The sequence below is a fragment of the Taudactylus pleione genome, unplaced genomic scaffold (assembly GCF_031769625.1).
Source record: "Taudactylus pleione unplaced genomic scaffold, aTauple2 ptg000593l, whole genome shotgun sequence".
Classification (NCBI taxonomy): domain Eukaryota; kingdom Metazoa; phylum Chordata; class Amphibia; order Anura; family Myobatrachidae; genus Taudactylus; species Taudactylus pleione.
The window spans coordinates 375,900-394,406 of record NW_028284995.1 but is presented as its reverse complement, the minus strand read 5'-3'; the positions used below and the strand labels follow the sequence as shown (position 1 = coordinate 394,406).

At 31.6% G+C, this 18,507-nt stretch overlaps 5 non-coding genes across 5 annotated transcripts; all 5 read right to left on the bottom strand.

Moving 5' to 3' along the window:
• Nucleotides 1-5,754: 5,754 nt before the first annotated feature.
• TRNAF-GAA (transfer RNA phenylalanine (anticodon GAA)) lies at nucleotides 5,755-5,827 on the bottom strand. The gene has a single exon. It is a non-coding gene; the product is annotated as a tRNA-Phe (tRNA).
• Nucleotides 5,828-8,194: 2,367 nt separating this feature from the next.
• TRNAF-GAA (transfer RNA phenylalanine (anticodon GAA)) lies at nucleotides 8,195-8,267 on the bottom strand. The gene has a single exon. It is a non-coding gene; the product is annotated as a tRNA-Phe (tRNA).
• A 2,367-nt stretch (nucleotides 8,268-10,634) lies between these two features.
• Nucleotides 10,635-10,707, bottom strand: TRNAF-GAA (transfer RNA phenylalanine (anticodon GAA)). The gene has a single exon. It is a non-coding gene; the product is annotated as a tRNA-Phe (tRNA).
• Nucleotides 10,708-14,540: 3,833 nt separating this feature from the next.
• TRNAF-GAA (transfer RNA phenylalanine (anticodon GAA)) lies at nucleotides 14,541-14,613 on the bottom strand. Its single transcript has one exon. It is a non-coding gene; the product is annotated as a tRNA-Phe (tRNA).
• Nucleotides 14,614-16,980: 2,367 nt separating this feature from the next.
• Nucleotides 16,981-17,053, bottom strand: TRNAF-GAA (transfer RNA phenylalanine (anticodon GAA)). The gene has a single exon. It is a non-coding gene; the product is annotated as a tRNA-Phe (tRNA).
• Between the last annotated feature and the right edge of the window lie 1,454 nt (nucleotides 17,054-18,507).

Below are 18,507 nucleotides of genomic sequence, written 5' to 3'. Positions count from 1 at the left end.
TCACTAAGACCTCAACTGAGCTATGTTTGCATGGTTACACAAGGTTTAGTATCAATATTTTTCTGTCATCATGATTGCATGAAATGAAAAGAAAATATGTGTTTTATACTGTATAACCCTTAATTATACATTTAAGTAAAAGTTTTAACAAATTGTGGTCAGGAAGCATTGTTAGATTACTTCAAATTTTCATAATAACGTAGCATGACGGACAACATGAAAACAATATTTAAGCTGTATTTATGCACCGTGTTGTTAATTAAACATTCTCATCATTTAGAAGTTACTACTGAATACTCAACTATGTTAAGAAATGATGTTGTTTAAATTTTAAATAATTAAATTCTTATCAATAATCAAGGAAAAAATGAAAAAATGCACTCAAACATGCCGAAACCCAGGATCGAACCAGGGACCTTTAGATCTTCAGTCTAACGCTTTCCCAACTGAGCTATTTTGGCAAGGTCGGTGTATGGCAAAAGTCACAAAGACCTCAACTGAGCTATGTTTGCATGGTTACACAAAGTTTAGTATCAATATTTTTCTGTCATCATGATTGCATGAAATGAAGAGAAAACATGTGTTTTATTCTGTAAATATATAAATTACAAACCCTTAATCGTACATTTAAGTAAAAGTTTTAACAAATTGTGGTCTGTAAACAGTTAGTTTACTTCAAATTTTTATAATAGAGTAGCATGACGGACAACATGAAAACAATATTTAAGCTGTATTTATGCACCGTGTTATTAAATAAACATTCTCATCATTTAGAAGGTACTAGTGAATACTCAACTATGTTAAGAAATGATGTTGTTTACATTTGAAATAATTAAATACTGATAACTACTCAAGGAAAAAGAAAAAAGGTACTCAACCATGCTGAGACCCGGGACCTTTAGATCTTCAGTCTAATGCTCTCCCAACTGAGCTATTTTGGCAAAGTGTGTATGGGAAAAGTCACTAAGACCTCAACTGAGCTATGTTTGCATGCTTACACAAGGTTTAGTATCAATATTTTTCTGTCATCATGATTGCATGAAATGAAAAGAAAATATGTGTTTTATACTGTAAATATATCCATTACAAACCCTTAATCATACATCTAAGTAAAAGTTTTAACAAATTGTGGTCAGGAAGCATTGTTAGATTACTTCAAATTGTCATAATAGTTAGAGTAGCATGACTTACAACATGAAAACAATATTTAAGCAGTATTTATGCACCGTGTTGTTAATTAAACATTCTCATCATTTAGAAGTTACTACTGAATACTCAACTATGTTTAGAAATGATGTTGTTTAAATTTGAAATAATTAAATTCTGATCACTACTCAAGGAAAAAAGAAAAGATGCACTCAAACATGCTGAAACTCGGGATCGAACCAGGGACCTTTAGATCTTCAGTCTATCGCTCTCCCAACTGAGCTATTTCAGCAAGGTCAGTGTATGGCAGAGTCACTAAGACCTCAACTGAGCTATGTTTGCATGGTTACACAAGGTTAAGTATCAATATTTTTCTGTCATCATGATTGCATGAAATAAAAAGAAAATATGTGTTTTATACTGTAAATATATCCATTACAAACCCTTAATCATACATTTAAGTAAAAGTTTTAACAAATTGTTGTCAGGAAGCATTGTTAGATTACTTCAAATTTTCATAATAGTTAGAGTAGCATGACTTACAACATGAAAACAATATTTAAGCAGTATTTATGCACCGTGTTGTTAATTAAACATTCTCATCATTTAGAAGGTACTAGTGAATACTCAACTATGTTAAGAAATGATGTTGTTTACATTTGAAATAATTAAATACTGATAACTACTCAAGGAAAAAGAAAAAAGGTACTCAACCATGCTGAGACCCGGGACCTTTAGATCTTCAGTCTAATGCTCTCCCAACTGAGCTATTTTGGCAAAGTGTGTATGGGAAAAGTCACTAAGACCTCAACTGAGCTATGTTTGCATGCTTACACAAGGTTTAGTATCAATATTTTTCTGTCATCATGATTGCATGAAATGAAAAGAAAATATGTGTTTTATACTGTAAATATATCCATTACAAACCCTTAATCATACATCTAAGTAAAAGTTTTAACAAATTGTGGTCAGGAAGCATTGTTAGATTACTTCAAATTGTCATAATAGTTAGAGTAGCATGACTTACAACATGAAAACAATATTTAAGCAGTATTTATGCACCGTGTTGTTAATTAAACATTCTCATCATTTAGAAGTTACTACTGAATACTCAACTATGTTTAGAAATGATGTTGTTTAAATTTGAAATAATTAAATTCTGATCACTACTCAAGGAAAAAAGAAAAGATGCACTCAAACATGCTGAAACTCGGGATCGAACCAGGGACCTTTAGATCTTCAGTCTATCGCTCTCCCAACTGAGCTATTTCAGCAAGGTCAGTGTATGGCAGAGTCACTAAGACCTCAACTGAGCTATGTTTGCATGGTTACACAAGGTTAAGTATCAATATTTTTCTGTCATCATGATTGCATGAAATAAAAAGAAAATATGTGTTTTATACTGTAAATATATCCATTACAAACCCTTACTCATACATTTAAGTAAAAGTTTTAACAAATTGTTGTCAGGAAGCATTGTTAGATTACTTCAAATTTTCATAATAGTTAGAGTAGCATGACTTAAAACATGAAAACAATATTTAAGCAGTATTTATGCACCGTGTTGTTAATTAAACATTCTCATCATTTAGAAGTTACTACTGAATACTCAACTATGTTAAGAAATGATGTTGTTTAAATTTCAAATAATTAAATTCTGATCACTACTCAAGGAAAAAAGAAAAATGCACTCAAACATGCCGAAACCCGGGATCGATCCTGGGACCTTTAGATCTTCAGTCTAACGCTCTCCCAAATGAGCTATTTCGGCAAGGACAGTGTATGGCAAAAGTCACTAAGACCTCAACTGAGCTATTTTTGCATGGTTACACAAGGTTAAGTATCAATATTTTTCTGTCATCATGGTTGCATGAAATGAAGAGAAAAGATGTGTTTTATACTGTAAATATATAAATTACAAACCCTTAAATGTACTTTTAAGTAAAAGTTTTAACAAATTGTGGTCAGGAAGCAGTTAGTTTACTTCAAATTTTCATAATAGAGTAGCATGATGGACAACATGAAAACATCTTTTAAGCTGTATTTATGCACCGTGTTGTTAAATAAACATTCTCATCATTTAGAAGTTACTACTGAATTCTCAACTATGTTAAGAAACGATGTTGTTTACATTTGAAATACTTAAAAACTGATAACTGCTCAAGGAAAGAAGAAAAAAGGTACTGAAACATGCTGAAACCCGGGACCTTTAGATTTTCAGTCTAATGCTCTCCCAACTGAGCTATTTCGGCAAAGTCTGTGTATGGCAAAAGTCACTAAGACCTCAACTGAGCTATGTTTGCATGGTTACACAAGGTTTAGTATCAATATTTTTCTGTCATCATGATTGCATGAAATGAAAAGAAAATATGTGTTTTATACTGTATAACCCTTAATTATACATTTAAGTAAAAGTTTTAACAAATTGTGGTCAGGAAGCATTGTTAGATTACTTCAAATTTTCATAATAGAGTAGCATGACGGACAACACGAAATCAATATTTAAGCTGTATTTATGCACCGTGTTATTAAATAAACATTCTCATCATTTAGAAGATACTACTGAATACTCAACTAAGTTAAGAAATGATGTTGTTTACATTTGAAATAATTAAATACTGATAACTATTCAAGAAAAAAGAAAAAATGTACTCAAACATGCTGAAACCCGGGACCTTTAAATCTTCATTCTTATGCTCTCCCAACTGAGCTATTTCAGCAAAGTCTGTGTATGGCAAAAGTCACTATGACCTCACCTGAGCTATGTTTGCATGGTTACACAAGGTTTAGTATCAATATTTTTCTGTCATCATGATTGCATGAAATGAAAAGAAAATATGTGTTTTATACTGTAAAAATATCCATTACAAACCCTTAATCATACATTTAAGCAAAAGTTTTAACAAACTGTGGTCAGGAAGCATTGTTAGATTACTTCAAATTTTCATAATAGAGTAGCATGACTTACAATATGAAAACAATATTTAAGCTGTATTAATGCACCGTGTTGTTAAATAAACATTCTCATCATTTAGAAGTTACTACTGAATACTCAACTATGTTAAGAAATGATGTTTAAATTTGAAATAATTAAATTCTGATCACTACTCAAGAAAAAAAGAAAAATGCACTCAAACAAGCCGAAACCCGCGATTGAACCAGGGACCTTTAGATCTTCAGTCTAACGCTCTCCCAAATGAGCTATTTCGGCAAGGTTGATGTATGGCGAAAGTCACTAAGACCTCAACTGAGCTATGTTTGCATGGTTACACAAGGTTAAGTATCAATATTTTTCTGTCATCATGTTTGCATGAAATGAAGAGAAAAGATGTGTTTTATACTGTAAATATATAAATTACAAACCCTTAATCATACATTTAAGTAAAAGTTTTATCAAATTGAAGTCAGGAAACATTGTTAGATTACTTCAAATTTTCATAATAGAGTAGCATGACGTACAACATGAAAACAATATTTAAGCTGTATTTATGCACAGTGTTATTAAATAATCATTCTCATCATTTAGAAGATACTACCGAATACTCAACTATGTTAAGAAATGATGTCGTTTACATTTGAAATATTTAAATTCTGATCACTACTCAAGGAAAAAAGAAAAATGCACTCAAACATTCCGAAACCCGGGATCGAGCCAGGGACCTTTAGATCTTCAGTCTAACGCTCTCCCAACTGAGCTATTTCGGCAAGGTCGGCGTAAGGCAAAAGTCACTAAGACCTCAACTGAGCTATGTTTGCATGGTTACACAAGGTTAAGTAGCAATATTTTTCTGTCATAATGATTGCATGAAATGAAGAGAAAAGATGTGTTTTATACTGTAAATATATAAATTACAAACCCTTAATCGTACATTTAAGTTAAAGTTTTAACAAATTGTGGTCAGGAAGCAGTTAGTTTACTTAAAATTTTCATAATAGAGTAGCATGACAGACAACATGAAAACAATATTTAAGCTGCATTTATGCACCGTGTTGTTAAATAAACATTCTCATCATTTAGAAGTTACTACTGAATACTCAACTATGTTAAGAAACGATGTTGTTTACATTTGAAATACTTATATACTGATAACTACTCAAGGAAATAAGAAAAAAGGTACTCAACCATGCTGAAACCCGGGACCTTTAGATCTTCAGTTTAATGCTCTCCCAAATGAGCTATTTCGGCAATGTCTGTGTATGGCAAAAGTCACTAAGACCTCAACTGAGCTATGTTTCTATGGTTACACAAGGTTTAGTATCAATATTTTTCTATCATCATGATTGCATGAAATGAACAGAAAATATGTGTTTTATACTATAAATATATCCATTACAAACCCTTAATCATACATTTAAGTTAAATCTTTAACAAATTGTTGTCAGGAAGCATTGTTAGATTTCTTCAAATTTTCATAATAGAGTAGCATGACTTACAACATGAAAACAATATTTAAGCTGTATTCATGCACCGTGTTGTTAATTAAACATTCTCATCATTTAGAAGTTACTACTGAATACTCAACTATGTTAAGAAATGATGTTGTTTAAATTTGAAATAATTAAATTCTGATCACTACTCAAGGAAAAAAGAAAAGATGCACTCAAACATGCCGAAACCCGGGATCGAACCAGGGACCTTTAGATCTTCAGTCTAACGCTCTCCCAACTGAGCTATTTCGGCAAGGTCGGAGTATGGCAAAAGTCACTAAGACCTCAACTGAGCTATGTTTGCATAGTTACACAAGGTTAAGTATCAATATTTTTCTGTCATCATGATTGCATGAAATGAAAAGAAAATATGTGTTTTATACTGTAAATATATCCATTACAAACCCTTAATCATACATTTAAGTAAAAGTTTTAACAAATTGTGGTCAGGAAGCATTGTTAGATTACTTCAAATTGTCATAATAGTTAGAGTAGCATGACTTACAACATGAAAACAATATTTAAGCTGTATTTATGCACCGTGTTGTTAATTAAACATTCTCATCATTTAGAAGTTACTACTGAATACTCAACTATGTTTAGAAATGATGTTGTTTAAATTTGAAATAATTAAATTCTGATCCCTACTCAAGGAAAAAAGTAAAGATGCACTCAAACATGCTGAAACTCGGGATCGAACCAGGGACCTTTAGATCTTCAGTCTATCGCTCTCCCAACTGAGCTATTTCAGCAAGGTCAGTGTATGGCAGAGTCACTAAGACCTCAACTGAGCTATGTTTGCATGGTTACACAAGGTTAAGTATCAATATTTTTCTGTCATCATGATTGCATGAAATAAAAAGAAAATATGTGTTTTATACTGTAAATATATCCATTACAAACCCTTAATCATACATTTAAGTAAAAGTTTTAACAAATTGTTGTCAGGAAGCATTGTTAGATTACTTCAAATTTTCATAATAGTTAGAGTAGCATGACTTACAACATGAAAACAATATTTAAGCAGTATTTATGCACCGTGTTGTTAATTAAACATTCTCATCATTTAGAAGTTACTACTGAATACTCAACTATGTTAAGAAATGATGTTGTTTAAATTTGAAATAATTAAATTCTGATCACTACTCAAGGAAAAAAGAAAAATGCACTCAAACATGCAGAAACCCGGGATCGATCCTGGGACCTTTAGATCTTCAGTCTAACGCTCTCCCAAATGAGCTATTTCGGCAAGGACAGTGTATGGCAAAAGTCACTAAGACCTCAACTGAGCTATTTTTGCATGGTTACACAAGGTTAAGTATCAATATTTTTCTGTCATCATGGTTGCATGAAATGAAGAGAAAAGATGTGTTTTATACTGTAAATATATAAATTACAAACCCTTAAATGTACTTTTAAGTAAAAGTTTTAACAAATTGTGGTCAGGAAGCAGTTAGTTTACTTCAAATTTTCATAATAGAGTAGCATGATGGACAACATGAAAACAACTTTTAAGCTGTATTTATGCACCGTGTTGTTAAATAAACATTCTCATCATTTAGAAGTTACTACTGAATTCTCAACTATGTTAAGAAACGATGTTGTTTACATTTGAAATACTTAAAAACTGATAACTGCTCAAGGAAAGAAGAAAAAAGGTACTGAAACATGCTGAAACCCGGGACCTTTAGACTTTCAGTCTAATGCTCTCCCAACTGAGCTATTTCGGCAAAGTCTGTGTATGGCAAAAGTCACTAAGACCTCAACTGAGCTATGTTTGCATGGTTACACAAGGTTTAGTATATATATTTTTCTGTCATCATGATTGCATGAAATGAAAAGAAAATATGTGTTTTATACTGTATAACCCTTAATTATACATTTAAGTAAAAGTTTTAACAAATTGTGGTCAGGAAGCATTGTTAGATTACTTCAAATTTTCATAATAGAGTAGCATGACGGACAACACGAAATCAATATTTAAGCTGTATTTATGCACCGTGTTATTAAATAAACATTCTCATCATTTAGAAGATACTACTGAATACTCAACTAAGTTAAGAAATGATGTTGTTTACATTTGAAATAATTAAATACTGATAACTATTCAAGAAAAAAGAAAAAATGTACTCAAACTTGCTGAAACCCGGGACCTTTAAATCTTCATTCTTATGCTCTCCCAACTGAGCTATTTCAGCAAAGTCTGTGTATGGCAAAAGTCACTAAGACCTCACCTGAGCTATGTTTCTATGGTTACACAAGGTTTAGTATCAATATTTTTCTATCATCATGATTGCATGAAATGAACAGAAAATATGTGTTTTATACTATAAATATATCCATTACAAACCCTTAATCATACATTTAAGTTAAATCTTTAACAAATTGTTGTCAGGAAGCATTGTTAGATTTCTTCAAATTTTCATAATAGAGTAGCATGACTTACAACATGAAAACAATATTTAAGCTGTATTCATGCACCGTGTTGTTAATTAAACATTCTCATCATTTAGAAGTTACTACTGAATACTAAACTATGTTAAGAAATGATGTTGTTTAAATTTGAAATAATTAAATTCTGATCACTACTCAAGGAAAAAAGAAAAGATGCACTCAAACATGCCGAAACCCGGGATCGAACCAGGGACCTTTAGATCTTCAGTCTAACGCTCTCCCAAATGAGCTATTTCGGCAAGGTCGGAGTATGGCAAAAGTCACTAAGACCTCAACTGAGCTATGTTTGCATAGTTACACAAGGTTAAGTATCAATATTTTTCTGTCATCATGATTGCATGAAATGAAAAGAAAATATGTGTTTTATACTGTAAATATATCCATTACAAACCCTTAATCATACATTTAAGTAAAAGTTTTAACAAATTGTGGTCAGGAAGCATTGTTAGATTACTTCAAATTGTCATAATAGTTAGAGTAGCATGACTTACAACATGAAAACAATATTTAAGCTGTATTTATGCACCGTGTTGTTAATTAAACATTCTCATCATTTAGAAGTTACTACTGAATACTCAACTATGTTTAGAAATGATGTTGTTTAAATTTGAAATAATTAAATTCTGATCCCTACTCAAGGAAAAAAGAAAAGATGCACTCAAACATGCTGAAACTCGGGATCGAACCAGGGACCTTTAGATCTTCAGTCTATCGCTCTCCCAACTGAGCTATTTCAGCAAGGTCAGTGTATGGCAGAGTCACTAAGACCTCAACTGAGCTATGTTTGCATGGTTACACAAGGTTAAGTATCAATATTTTTCTGTCATCATGATTGCATGAAATAAAAAGAAAATATGTGTTTTATACTGTAAATATATCCATTACAAACCCTTAATCATACATTTAAGTAAAAGTTTTAACAAATTGTTGTCAGGAAGCATTGTTAGATTACTTCAAATTTTCATAATAGTTAGAGTAGCATGACTTACAACATGAAAACAATATTTAAGCAGTATTTATGCACCGTGTTGTTAATTAAACATTCTCATCATTTAGAAGTTACTACTGAATACTCAACTATGTTAAGAAATGATGTTGTTTAAATTTGAAATAATTAAATTCTGATCACTACTCAAGGAAAAAAGAAAAATGCACTCAAACATGCAGAAACCCGGGATCGATCCTGGGACCTTTAGATCTTCAGTCTAACGCTCTCCCAAATGAGCTATTTCGGCAAGGACAGTGTATGGCAAAAGTCACTAAGACCTCAACTGAGCTATTTTTGCATGGTTACACAAGGTTAAGTATCAATATTTTTCTGTCATCATGGTTGCATGAAATGAAGAGAAAAGATGTGTTTTATACTGTAAATATATAAATTACAAACCCTTAAATGTACTTTTAAGTAAAAGTTTTAACAAATTGTGGTCAGGAAGCAGTTAGTTTACTTCAAATTTTCATAATAGAGTAGCATGATGGACAACATGAAAACAACTTTTAAGCTGTATTTATGCACCGTGTTGTTAAATAAACATTCTCATCATTTAGAAGTTACTACTGAATTCTCAACTATGTTAAGAAACGATGTTGTTTACATTTGAAATACTTAAAAACTGATAACTGCTCAAGGAAAGAAGAAAAAAGGTACTGAAACATGCTGAAACCCGGGACCTTTAGACTTTCAGTCTAATGCTCTCCCAACTGAGCTATTTCGGCAAAGTCTGTGTATGGCAAAAGTCACTAAGACCTCAACTGAGCTATGTTTGCATGGTTACACAAGGTTTAGTATATATATTTTTCTGTCATCATGATTGCATGAAATGAAAAGAAAATATGTGTTTTATACTGTATAACCCTTAATTATACATTTAAGTAAAAGTTTTAACAAATTGTGGTCAGGAAGCATTGTTAGATTACTTCAAATTTTCATAATAGAGTAGCATGACGGACAACACGAAATCAATATTTAAGCTGTATTTATGCACCGTGTTATTAAATAAACATTCTCATCATTTAGAAGATACTACTGAATACTCAACTAAGTTAAGAAATGATGTTGTTTACATTTGAAATAATTAAATACTGATAACTATTCAAGAAAAAAGAAAAAATGTACTCAAACTTGCTGAAACCCGGGACCTTTAAATCTTCATTCTTATGCTCTCCCAACTGAGCTATTTCAGCAAAGTCTGTGTATGGCAAAAGTCACTAAGACCTCACCTGAGCTATGTTTCTATGGTTACACAAGGTTTAGTATCAATATTTTTCTATCATCATGATTGCATGAAATGAACAGAAAATATGTGTTTTATACTATAAATATATCCATTACAAACCCTTAATCATACATTTAAGTTAAATCTTTAACAAATTGTTGTCAGGAAGCATTGTTAGATTTCTTCAAATTTTCATAATAGAGTAGCATGACTTACAACATGAAAACAATATTTAAGCTGTATTCATGCACCGTGTTGTTAATTAAACATTCTCATCATTTAGAAGTTACTACTGAATACTCAACTATGTTAAGAAATGATGTTGTTTAAATTTGAAATAATTAAATTCTGATCACTACTCAAGGAAAAAAGAAAAGATGCACTCAAACATGCCGAAACCCGGGATCGAACCAGGGACCTTTAGATCTTCAGTCTAACGCTCTCCCAACTGAGCTATTTCGGCAAGGTCGGAGTATGGCAAAAGTCACTAAGACCTCAACTGAGCTATGTTTGCATAGTTACACAAGGTTAAGTATCAATATTTTTCTGTCATCATGATTGCATGAAATGAAAAGAAAATATGTGTTTTATACTGTAAATATATCCATTACAAACCCTTAATCATACATTTAAGTAAAAGTTTTAACAAATTGTGGTCAGGAAGCATTGTTAGATTACTTCAAATTGTCATAATAGTTAGAGTAGCATGACTTACAACATGAAAACAATATTTAAGCTGTATTTATGCACCGTGTTGTTAATTAAACATTCTCATCATTTAGAAGTTACTACTGAATACTCAACTATGTTTAGAAATGATGTTGTTTAAATTTGAAATAATTAAATTCTGATCCCTACTCAAGGAAAAAAGAAAAGATGCACTCAAACATGCTGAAACTCGGGATCGAACCAGGGACCTTTAGATCTTCAGTCTATCGCTCTCCCAACTGAGCTATTTCAGCAAGGTCAGCGTATGGCAGAGTCACTAAGACCTCAACTGAGCTATGTTTGCATGGTTACACAAGGTTAAGTATCAATATTTTTCTGTCATCATGATTGCATGAAATAAAAAGAAAATATGTGTTTTATACTGTAAATATATCCATTACAAACCCTTAATCATACATTTAAGTAAAAGTTTTAACAAATTGTTGTCAGGAAGCATTGTTAGATTACTTCAAATTTTCATAATAGTTAGAGTAGCATGACTTACAACATGAAAACAATATTTAAGCAGTATTTATGCACCGTGTTGTTAATTAAACATTCTCATCATTTAGAAGTTACTACTGAATACTCAACTATGTTAAGAAATGATGTTGTTTAAATTTGAAATAATTAAATTCTGATCACTACTCAAGGAAAAAAGAAAAATGCACTCAAACATGCCGAAACCCGGGATCGATCCTGGGACCTTTAGATCTTCAGTCTAACGCTCTCCCAAATGAGCTATTTCGGCAAGGACAGTGTATGGCAAAAGTCACTAAGACCTCAACTGAGCTATTTTTGCATGGTTACACAAGGTTAAGTATCAATATTTTTCTGTCATCATGGTTGCATGAAATGAAGAGAAAAGATGTGTTTTATACTGTAAATATATAAATTACAAACCCTTAAATGTACTTTTAAGTAAAAGTTTTAACAAATTGTGGTCAGGAAGCAGTTAGTTTACTTCAAATTTTCATAATAGAGTAGCATGATGGACAACATGAAAACATCTTTTAAGCTGTATTTATGCACCGTGTTGTTAAATAAACATTCTCATCATTTAGAAGTTACTACTGAATTCTCAACTATGTTAAGAAACGATGTTGTTTACATTTGAAATACTTAAAAACTGATAACTGCTCAAGGAAAGAAGAAAAAAGGTACTGAAACATGCTGAAACCCGGGACCTTTAGATTTTCAGTCTAATGCTCTCCCAACTGAGCTATTTCGGCAAAGTCTGTGTATGGCAAAAGTCACTAAGACCTCAACTGAGCTATGTTTGCATGGTTACACAAGGTTTAGTATCAATATTTTTCTGTCATCATGATTGCATGAAATGAAAAGAAAATATGTGTTTTATACTGTATAACCCTTAATTATACATTTAAGTAAAAGTTTTAACAAATTGTGGTCAGGAAGCATTGTTAGATTACTTCAAATTTTCATAATAGAGTAGCATGACGGACAACACGAAATCAATATTTAAGCTGTATTTATGCACCGTGTTATTAAATAAACATTCTCATCATTTAGAAGATACTACTGAATACTCAACTAAGTTAAGAAATGATGTTGTTTACATTTGAAATAATTAAATACTGATAACTATTCAAGAAAAAAGAAAAAATGTACTCAAACATGCTGAAACCCGGGACCTTTAAATCTTCATTCTTATGCTCTCCCAACTGAGCTATTTCAGCAAAGTCTGTGTATGGCAAAAGTCACTATGACCTCACCTGAGCTATGTTTGCATGGTTACACAAGGTTTAGTATCAATATTTTTCTGTCATCATGATTGCATGAAATGAAAAGAAAATATGTGTTTTATACTGTAAAAATATCCATTACAAACCCTTAATCATACATTTAAGCAAAAGTTTTAACAAATTGTGGTCAGGAAGCATTGTTAGATTACTTCAAATTTTCATTATAGAGTAGCATGACTTACAATATGAAAACAATATTTAAGCTGTATTAATGCACCGTGTTGTTAAATAAACATTCTCATCATTTAGAAGTTACTACTGAATACTCAACTATGTTAAGAAATGATGTTTAAATTTGAAATAATTAAATTCTGATCACTACTCAAGAAAAAAAGAAAAATGCACTCAAACAAGCCGAAACCCGCGATTGAACCAGGGACCTTTAGATCTTCAGTCTAACGCTCTCCCAAATGAGCTATTTCGGCAAGGTTGATGTATGGCGAAAGTCACTAAGACCTCAACTGAGCTATGTTTGCATGGTTACACAAGGTTAAGTATCAATATTTTTCTGTCATCATGTTTGCATGAAATGAAGAGAAAAGATGTGTTTTATACTGTAAATATATAAATTACAAACCCTTAATCATACATTTAAGTAAAAGTTTTATCAAATTGAAGTCAGGAAACATTGTTAGATTACTTCAAATTTTCATAATAGAGTAGCATGACGTACAACATGAAAACAATATTTAAGCTGTATTTATGCACAGTGTTATTAAATAATCATTCTCATCATTTAGAAGATACTACCGAATACTCAACTATGTTAAGAAATGATGTCGTTTACATTTGAAATATTTAAATTCTGATCACTACTCAAGGAAAAAAGAAAAATGCACTCAAACATTCCGAAACCCGGGATCGAGCCAGGGACCTTTAGATCTTCAGTCTAACGCTCTCCCAACTGAGCTATTTCGGCAAGGTCGGCGTAAGGCAAAAGTCACTAAGACCTCAACTGAGCTATGTTTGCATGGTTACACAAGGTTAAGTAGCAATATTTTTCTGTCATAATGATTGCATGAAATGAAGAGAAAAGATGTGTTTTATACTGTAAATATATAAATTACAAACCCTTAATCGTACATTTAAGTTAAAGTTTTAACAAATTGTGGTCAGGAAGCAGTTAGTTTACTTAAAATTTTCATAATAGAGTAGCATGACAGACAACATGAAAACAATATTTAAGCTGCATTTATGCACCGTGTTGTTAAATAAACATTCTCATCATTTAGAAGTTACTACTGAATACTCAACTATGTTAAGAAACGATGTTGTTTACATTTGAAATACTTATATACTGATAACTACTCAAGGAAATAAGAAAAAAGGTACTCAACCATGCTGAAACCCGGGACCTTTAGATCTTCAGTTTAATGCTCTCCCAAATGAGCTATTTCGGCAATGTCTGTGTATGGCAAAAGTCACTAAGACCTCAACTGAGCTATGTTTCTATGGTTACACAAGGTTTAGTATCAATATTTTTCTATCATCATGATTGCATGAAATGAACAGAAAATATGTGTTTTATACTATAAATATATCCATTACAAACCCTTAATCATACATTTAAGTTAAATCTTTAACAAATTGTTGTCAGGAAGCATTGTTAGATTTCTTCAAATTTTCATAATAGAGTAGCATGACTTACAACATGAAAACAATATTTAAGCTGTATTCATGCACCGTGTTGTTAATTAAACATTCTCATCATTTAGAAGTTACTACTGAATACTCAACTATGTTAAGAAATGATGTTGTTTAATTTTGAAATAATTAAATTCTGATCACTACTCAAGGAAAAAAGAAAAGATGCACTCAAACATGCCGAAACCCGGGATCGAACCAGGAACCTTTAGATCTTCAGTCTAACGCTCTCCCAACTGAGCTATTTCGGCAAGGTCGGAGTATGGCAAAAGTCACTAAGACCTCAACTGAGCTATGTTTGCATAGTTACACAAGGTTAAGTATCAATATTTTTCTGTCATCATGATTGCATGAAATGAAAAGAAAATATGTGTTTTATACTGTAAATATATCCATTACAAACCCTTAATCATACATTTAAGTAAAAGTTTTAACAAATTGTGGTCAGGAAGCATTGTTAGATTACTTCAAATTGTCATAATAGTTAGAGTAGCATGACTTACAACATGAAAACAATATTTAAGCTGTATTTATGCACCGTGTTGTTAATTAAACATTCTCATCATTTAGAAGTTACTACTGAATACTCAACTATGTTTAGAAATGATGTTGTTTAAATTTGAAATAATTAAATTCTGATCCCTACTCAAGGAAAAAAGAAAAGATGCACTCAAACATGCTGAAACTCGGGATCGAACCAGGGACCTTTAGATCTTCAGTCTATCGCTCTCCCAACTGAGCTATTTCAGCAAGGTCAGTGTATGGCAGAGTCACTAAGACCTCAACTGAGCTATGTTTGCATGGTTACACAAGGTTAAGTATCAATATTTTTCTGTCATCATGATTGCATGAAATAAAAAGAAAATATGTGTTTTATACTGTAAATATATCCATTACAAACCCTTAATCATACATTTAAGTAAAAGTTTTAACAAATTGTTGTCAGGAAGCATTGTTAGATTACTTCAAATTTTCATAATAGTTAGAGTAGCATGACTTACAACATGAAAACAATATTTAAGCAGTATTTATGCACCGTGTTGTTAATTAAACATTCTCATCATTTAGAAGTTACTACTGAATACTCAACTATGTTAAGAAATGATGTTGTTTAAATTTGAAATAATTAAATTCTGATCACTACTCAAGGAAAAAAGAAAAATGCACTCAAACATGCAGAAACCCGGGATCGATCCTGGGACCTTTAGATCTTCAGTCTAACGCTCTCCCAAATGAGCTATTTCGGCAAGGACAGTGTATGGCAAAAGTCACTAAGACCTCAACTGAGCTATTTTTGCATGGTTACACAAGGTTAAGTATCAATATTTTTCTGTCATCATGGTTGCATGAAATGAAGAGAAAAGATGTGTTTTATACTGTAAATATATAAATTAGAAACCCTTAAATGTACTTTTAAGTAAAAGTTTTAACAAATTGTGGTCAGGAAGCAGTTAGTTTACTTCAAATTTTCATAATAGAGTAGCATGATGGACAACATGAAAACAACTTTTAAGCTGTATTTATGCACCGTGTTGTTAAATAAACATTCTCATCATTTAGAAGTTACTACTGAATTCTCAACTATGTTAAGAAACGATGTTGTTTACATTTGAAATACTTAAAAACTGATAACTGCTCAAGGAAAGAAGAAAAAAGGTACTGAAACATGCTGAAACCCGGGACCTTTAGACTTTCAGTCTAATGCTCTCCCAACTGAGCTATTTCGGCAAAGTCTGTGTATGGCAAAAGTCACTAAGACCTCAACTGAGCTATGTTTGCATGGTTACACAAGGTTTAGTATATATATTTTTCTGTCATCATGATTGCATGAAATGAAAAGAAAATATGTGTTTTATACTGTATAACCCTTAATTATACATTTAAGTAAAAGTTTTAACAAATTGTGGTCAGGAAGCATTGTTAGATTACTTCAAATTTTCATAATAGAGTAGCATGACGGACAACACGAAATCAATATTTAAGCTGTATTTATGCACCGTGTTATTAAATAAACATTCTCATCATTTAGAAGATACTACTGAATACTCAACTAAGTTAAGAAATGATGTTGTTTACATTTGAAATAATTAAATACTGATAACTATTCAAGAAAAAAGAAAAAATGTACTCAAACTTGCTGAAACCCGGGACCTTTAAATCTTCATTCTTATGCTCTCCCAACTGAGCTATTTCAGCAAAGTCTGTGTATGGCAAAAGTCACTAAGACCTCACCTGAGCTATGTTTCTATGGTTACACAAGGTTTAGTATCAATATTTTTCTATCATCATGATTGCATGAAATGAACAGAAAATATGTGTTTTATACTATAAATATATCCATTACAAACCCTTAATCATACATTTAAGTTAAATCTTTAACAAATTGTTGTCAGGAAGCATTGTTAGATTTCTTCAAATTTTCATAATAGAGTAGCATGACTTACAACATGAAAACAATATTTAAGCTGTATTCATGCACCGTGTTGTTAATTAAACATTCTCATCATTTAGAAGTTACTACTGAATACTCAACTATGTTAAGAAATGATGTTGTTTAAATTTGAAATAATTAAATTCTGATCACTACTCAAGGAAAAAAGAAAAGATGCACTCAAACATGCCGAAACCCGGGATCGAACCAGGGACCTTTAGATCTTCAGTCTAACGCTCTCCCAACTGAGCTATTTCGGCAAGGTCGGAGTATGGCAAAAGTCACTAAGACCTCAACTGAGCTATGTTTGCATAGTTACACAAGGTTAAGTATCAATATTTTTCTGTCATCATGATTGCATGAAATGAAAAGAAAATATGTGTTTTATACTGTAAATATATCCATTACAAACCCTTAATCATACATTTAAGTAAAAGTTTTAACAAATTGTGGTCAGGAAGCATTGTTAGATTACTTCAAATTGTCATAATAGTTAGAGTAGCATGACTTACAACATGAAAACAATATTTAAGCTGTATTTATGCACCGTGTTGTTAATTAAACATTCTCATCATTTAGAAGTTACTACTGAATACTCAACTATGTTTAGAAATGATGTTGTTTAAATTTGAAATAATTAAATTCTGATCCCTACTCAAGGAAAAAAGAAAAGATGCACTCAAACATGCTGAAACTCGGGATCGAACCAGGGACCTTTAGATCTTCAGTCTATCGCTCTCCCAACTGAGCTATTTCAGCAAGGTCAGCGTATGGCAGAGTCACTAAGACCTCAACTGAGCTATGTTTGCATGGTTACACAAGGTTAAGTATCAATATTTTTCTGTCATCATGATTGCATGAAATAAAAAGAAAATATGTGTTTTATACTGTAAATATATCCATTACAAACCCTTAATCATACATTTAAGTAAAAGTTTTAACAAATTGTTGTCAGGAAGCATTGTTAGATTACTTCAAATTTTCATAATAGTTAGAGTAGCATGACTTACAACATGAAAACAATATTTAAGCAGTATTTATGCACCGTGTTGTTAATTAAACATTCTCATCATTTAGAAGTTACTACTGAATACTCAACTATGTTAAGAAATGATGTTGTTTAAATTTGAAATAATTAAATTCTGATCACTACTCAAGGAAAAAAGAAAAATGCACTCAAACATGCCGAAACCCGGGATCGATCCTGGGACCTTTAGATCTTCAGTCTAACGCTCTCCCAAATGAGCTATTTCGGCAAGGACAGTGTATGGCAAAAGTCACTAAGACCTCAACTGAGCTATTTTTGCATGGTTACACAAGGTTAAGTATCAATATTTTTCTGTCATCATGGTTGCATGAAATGAAGAGAAAAGATGTGTTTTATACTGTAAATATATAAATTACAAACCCTTAAATGTACTTTTAAGTAAAAGTTTTAACAAATTGTGGTCAGGAAGCAGTTAGTTTACTTCAAATTTTCATAATAGAGTAGCATGATGGACAACATGAAAACATCTTTTAAGCTGTATTTATGCACCGTGTTGTTAAATAAACATTCTCATCATTTAGAAGTTACTACTGAATTCTCAACTATGTTAAGAAACGATGTTGTTTACATTTGAAATACTTAAAAACTGATAACTGCTCAAGGAAAGAAGAAAAAAGGTACTGAAACATGCTGAAACCCGGGACCTTTAGATTTTCAGTCTAATGC